The sequence below is a fragment of the Gymnogyps californianus genome, chromosome 18 (assembly GCF_018139145.2).
Source record: "Gymnogyps californianus isolate 813 chromosome 18, ASM1813914v2, whole genome shotgun sequence".
NCBI classification, from domain to species: Eukaryota; Metazoa; Chordata; class Aves; order Accipitriformes; family Cathartidae; genus Gymnogyps; species Gymnogyps californianus.
The window spans coordinates 157,610-163,895 of record NC_059488.1 but is presented as its reverse complement, the minus strand read 5'-3'; positions in this window follow the sequence as shown (position 1 = coordinate 163,895).

Below are 6,286 nucleotides of genomic sequence, written 5' to 3'. Positions count from 1 at the left end.
CGCGCACACCGGATAGTCCTCCCGCGTGAGAACCCCAGGCTGCTGGTCACCTGATCCCAGGGCTTTCGGCATCACGTGGCCATCTGCCGCCCCCTCACGTGACCACGCGAGCGCCATGCCTACCGAGGCACCGCCATGTAGCCTAAGGGGGCATTCTCTTGGGGCTGCTTTCCCCACACAGCCCAGGGGTGCTGCTGGAGGGACTGAGGCAGGCGGGGCCGGGCCGGGCCGGGCCGGGCCGAGCGTTGCCTCCTGGGCCCCGTGGAGGGTGCAGGGGGCCGGGGCAGGCGCCTCAGTGCGGGCCCAGGGATGCTGAGGCAGGGCAGGGTGGTGAGGGGCCCGTGGTGATGGGGTGTGATGGGGTGGCTGGCAGGGGTCTGTGTGCCCCCTCTGAGGGGCCAGGTGGTGCCTCGCAGCTCCCCATCGTGCTGCCAGCTATCGCGGGCAGCAGGCGTGCTCTCTGTGCTGACTGGCCTTCGCGGCTCTGGTCTCAGTGCTGGGAACCCAGCTCATGGCACGGGGATGAGGAGGGTGGAAGCCAGCAAGGCTCAGTGCTGGTGCTAGGCCACTGCGCCGTCCTGGCAGGTCTGGGGGAGCTTCTGGGCAGAGGATGGGGTGTCTCCAACCTAGCCTCGCTGCTGCCTTCTGCTCTTCAAACTTCTGCAGCATTTGCCTCCTGGTGCTGAATCAGTGCTGCCCTTTGCAAGGACAAGCGATGGCACTTCGGGTCTCCTCCATGATGTGTTTGTGTGAGAAGGAAGAGCTGGGGAGGAGTAAAAGCCTAGCCCAGCCAGTGTGCAGGGGCCATGGCAGCTCAGCTCAGTACCCAGTGGAGGTGAGGGAAGTGGGAATGTAGCACAGGAGGAAATCAGGGTGAGGATCCACAGTGGGGTTTGTTGGCTCGTGTCCACCTCTCTGGTGAGGAGTGGTGGGTGAGGGAGCAGCAGAGGAGAGGAGGTCTGGAGGATGCCCCTCACTCTCGGCAGGAGGATGTAAGTGTGTGACAAGAGTAGAGCATGTCCCTGTGGTGGTGATACACTGGTGGCCCTGTGGTTGGGTGTACTGGGGAGAGAGGGAGCTTACGCTGCTCTGAGAGCAAGTCAGGAGCAGCATGAAATCGTTTAATGGGTGATTTCTCTAGGTTTTTGGTTCCAGAGGGAGGCCCCAGCAGATACCCCAAAGGGCATGTGGCCCCAAAGGAAATGGAGAATGGAGAAAGTCGCGTTGCAAACTGGGCAGGGCTGAACCTGCTAGTATGGCTGTAAGTAAATGCAGCAGTACCTATGATATAGCTTGATCTTGTTATGCCAAGTGCTATCTTAACATGTAAAAAAAAGCCTGGTTTTACCCCAAAGGGTCAGTACATTGTCAGCTTATTCAAAATGTTGCAGACACTTCACAAGATGTCTGTGAATGTTGTAGAAGTTTATATTTTATAAAGGAAGGGGTTTAGCTTACTGAAGAGCAAAGGAGGTGTTACAGGAAGAAGATATAAAGGATGTGGTCATGGGTGGGAAGCTGCAGAAGCAGCATTTTCATGTCTATTATTACCATCTGCAACCACACAGTGGCAACCACAGCATGGGAGATCGGTCTAGTTCAGGCGGTCACAAGAAAACAAAACCAGGTGGAAGTCAGATCTAGCCTGTCTTGGCGTGATGAAGGAACAGCACCAGGCTCCAAGGATGCGTGAGTGCCTCTGGCCAGGGCTTCTCCAGGGCTGATTTTGTACTCGGGTTCCCACCTGAGGAAGTATCTGCCTACTTCTTGTCTGAAACTTGCATAAGATTTATCCCCAATAGACTGGTCACTTGATTGAAAAAATGTTTTTTGGTGCGTTAGGACTGAAACAGTATTATGCTTTCTTTATGAATTTAATAGAATGAAAATACTATACTCAGAGGAGTTCTGAGCAGTATTTCAATTACGTTATTTTTTAATTAATTTCCTGCACTCTCAGGTTTGTGCTTTCAGTAAAGTGTCATTATAATTAAGACTTTGAAATCCTTGATTTTGGGGGGGCTGTTGTTTTTAAGACTGTTTCGGCTTGATGCTCCTGAGCAGGTTTATTTCTGCAAAGGATGAGGCTCAAGCAACTTTCTTCCCACCTCCCTGGAGAGGAGAAGGCTGTGACATATGAGGCTCTTCTACTTCATAAACCACTGGATAGTCTTCAGACGTGTTAGTTTAAAATGTGAACTGATACAAAGAAAACTGAACATATTAGCAGGAAATTGTTTGCTTTTGCAGTGGAGAGGAAAGGCTGGAACTGGTCCTTGGAGTGCATCCTATGTGGGCTCGGGGTGAAGGCTGTGCTGCATGCGGCAGGATTAAGATCTTATTTTTAGACTACTGCTTATCTAAATTCTGTCCCAATGAGCTTTGCAGAGTTACGCTACAAGTAATGGCTGTGAGGTGTGTAATCCAGGGCTATAAGGGAAGAAGAAAGGATTTGTACTCATTGCCAAACTTTATGAATAGGTTAGGGAGGTCCAGGAGGTGACATGGGCAGAGACATTCGTCCTGGAGTGAGGAAAAGGTTTTTCACCAAAGCCTTTTGTGTAAACCAATCCTAATAAAATAATGCCTTTAAAAAGGCTCTTAGTATCTTCAGAAATGAAAATACTTGCTGGTGGATGGGACAAAGAGCCAAAGGCTTTCCAAGATCTGAAAAGAGAAAGAAATAGTCTGGTTTTGTCCCTCCCCTGTCAATAATATTAAACTCATCCAAAAATACTAAACTGAGAAGGCAAGTCGCTCTCTGGTGGTACTTTCAGACTGTCAGCCCTGGGCAGCTCCAGCTGGACAAGCTCCTTCCAATCTCCCTTGGTCAGATCCTTGGCCTTGGTGGGATGAAAGAGGAGGAGATGCTTGGAGTGACCTCTGGACTCAAACAGTGCAGTCCTGTATTTCTAGACAGCTGCATTTGTATTTTGTCTGTTCATTTAAAGTTATGTAAATCCTTCTTCCCTCTGCCCCAGGTTAACTGTTTCTAAGTTCCTGTTCTGTGAAAGTGGAGAGATCAGACACTTGTCCTGTCTGAACTGAGCAGCATGTCTTGCTCTAATAACCTGTGGCACTGCGCTGCCTTTCTGTTGTCTGTGTCAGCTAAAGAACGGCTGGTGTAAAGGTCTCTTGGTCCTAGCTGGCAGGATGGAAATGGGATGTTCAAACATAATGAAAATAGGAAGAGGGGTTAAGTCAATTATAAACAGCCTTGCAGGTACTAATTGTGTAAGTTCAGTTTCCCTCTTTGGAGGAAGTAGGATCTATGTATCTTTGTTTACAAAAATTCCCAGAGTGCCTTTGAGATAAAGCAATACCTATTACATGCTCAGAGGCATCCCCAGCAGGCCTTCATCGCTGCTCAGCTCGGGAGCTCTGTGGGGCAGCAGTGGAGGTGTTGGGGCAGCAGTGGGGTTTGGCTCCGTGGGTGGAAACTCAGCTCCCCGGTGAGCCATGGCTGAGACTGAGGGCTGTTAGTGTTCACCCGTCTAACTCCTGAGCGGTGGCCAAATGAGAGCGCAGCCTCCCTGACTCCGCTGCCTGCTGCGGTGGTTCCTGGCATAGCTGCCTGGCTCCCCTTCCCCGTGCTCCTCTGGCTGCTTGCTGTGACAGCATGGAACAGCATCAAGAGTTTGAGCAGTCTTGCTGAGAGTGAGGATATGGTGTATTTGGACACTGTGACCTCTCCCTTGCTTTCAGCTGACAGCCTGGCTGCATCCCCTGGGACAAAAAAATGCAGCTTTATTTTGGAAGAGGTCACTACGCTTCAGCCTGTGGAGCAGGTGGAGAAAAATACAGGAGATGGTGGCCAAGGATTCAAAAAGGGGAGCATTGGACATTGGCCTGTGTACTGCAGAGGCCAAAAAGGCTGCGGAGGTGGGAAGCTGGCCCTGTAATTGCAGCAAGGCCAAGGTTACCTGGCCACTCAGTCTCGTGTATTCCCAGATCGGAGCTAGGAGAAGCGGGCACCCCCTTCCCGATAAGGTGCTCGTGGTGGTCCCTCCCAGGCACGGGTTTGTGCTCTTGGGTAAAGAGCAGGACCAGGGAGCTGAGCCAGTTGAAAAATAGTTTCCCTTTCCTCCTGTTGAATTAATTTTCTGAGGGATTGGTCTTCAGGTCTGGCTCACAAGACAGTTGGTGTAGAGGCTGGTGCCAGCACAGGGTGGAGGGCAGGGGCAGCTGAAGCAGGTGGAAGGTGCGGCCGTGCCTTCGAGCGGCAGCTGAATTTCTTCTGGATTGCAGAAACAGCGTTGCCCAGGAAAATGCTGTGGGGCAGGTCTCTTAGCTCGCAGAGGATGTGATGTGGAAGGCTGCAGTGTGTGGCTGGGAGAAGGCCTCCCTGCAGAGGTTGCACTTACCCTCATCTTTTTTTGGCCTGGTGGTCATGAGAGGAAAGGTTTGACCTTGTCTTCTGCTGCTTCTATCCTTGTAAAGCACTGGGTAGATGTTCCCGGGGCCATGCTAGCTGCTGCTTTGAGCCAGAGCTCAGCACAGTGGCACTGGACGTACAAAGAAACCGTGTCCCTGAGGAGTGCAGCGAGCTGGGAGCGGCGCGGTGCAGCGCTGAGCCTCAGATGCAGGAGGCATCGTGCAGTTTGTGCCAGCTGGGTGACCAAGTGCTAACGTCAATCCATGTGCAGGCTTGCCAAAGCAGAACGTGCGTGCGCTGTGCAAAGTGGTGTTACAGCACCAGGCTCCTGATAAAATTCTTCGGGAGGTCGGGTTTAGTGGCACCGTGACCTTCATGAAGCAGTTAGCTGAGGAGTGATGTGGCTGCGCTGCTGTGGTGGCGTGAGCTGCCACACGAGAGCTGGGAGCTGGGCCTCGCAGAGCCTGGCCGGGCGTGAGGCTGGCTCCGTTGGCCACCTCTGCCGTCTGGACCAGCACTGCGTGGGGATGGCAGGCCGTGGCTCCGGACACCGCAGCCTCAGGAGGTGCTGTGATCGGTGCTCTGGGGTGCACCAAATCTGCCAGCGGCACTTGGTGGCAGGCTGCTGCTGGGACCCGCAGCTCCACGCTGCAGGCCGGAGGGGACACGAACTAGAGGGACCACCCAGCTGCTGTGCAGCCTGGGGAAGGTGTCGGTGGGAGTGCTGGTGAGGGGCTCTGCCCCCCAGAAATTGCACTTTCACAGTTGGCTTTTCTTACCTTGAGCAGTCTGTGCACTTCTGGCAGGTGTTCATTGCTCTAAATTTACTCTGCAAGTGATGCCTCCAGATCCAGTTGGGAGTGGGGCATGGTCGGGCCATATGTGACAGATTCAGTGCCACTTGGCTGTTGTGTTTTGCAGGAGGGCACAGTCCATCCCTGAGTAAGGTTCAGGGATGCCAAAAGCTAACAGTGATTTTCATAAGCCAGAAAATGGGAACTTGCCTGTGGGCAGGAGTGGGTGGGCTGGTGGTGACTGAGGGGCCATCCCTGCCACGAGCGGCTCATTGTGCAGAGCAGTCAGTGAGCATCAGGTTTTGCAGGCAAGAGCGGTGAGGCTGAGGGTCTCCCTGCACGTGCCGCTCCCATTTCTGCACAGGGTGCAGCAGATCCCACGGCTTGGGAGCGTGCCAAGGGACAACACGTCTGCCCCTGCTCAGACTAGCAGGCAGGGATGTTATCAGTCCTCAAGGATGTTCAAGGACAAGTCCTGGAGGCAGCTGCTGATGGGTGTGCATGGCTAGCACAGCTGTGCAGCGAGCTGGTGGGAGAGGTGGGTGTGGGATAGGGCTCAGCAGCAGCCTCAGGCTTGTTTAAAGGACGAAAATAAGCCATAGTGCCTGCGGGGTGACACATCAACCAGATTTTTCCTCCTCTGGGGTATGAGAAGCGTTTGTGCACGCAACTTCTCAAGCTATAAACTTCCCCCTTCTGGCAGGACCCAGTTCTGTGGTGCTCTATTCACTGTCGACAATCCCTTGGTTGTCCTATGTCCCATGTTGGCAAGAGGAGCTGCAGCAGATTGTTTGGCAGACATGGGCAGTCCCTGTGCTGACTAGGGGCTCTCTTCAAGGGTTTCTTCCAGTTGGGTATGCTGCTATGCTGTTCTTGGTGTCTAAGAAGGTGCAAGCTCCTACCAGAGCCTCTCCCACTGCTGGACCTCGAGGCAGTTGCTCTGGGGTGTGGATTCTCAAATATCTGCTAAAGGCTGCAGCACTTCCTGCACTGGAGCACAAACAGGGTCTCACTTCCCCATGTGCCGCCTCTTTTCACAAAACCAGGCACCTCTGAGGTCTTGACCTCAGATGTGGCTGAAATGAGAAGGACAAACAGGTGAAGGCAGCGTGATTGC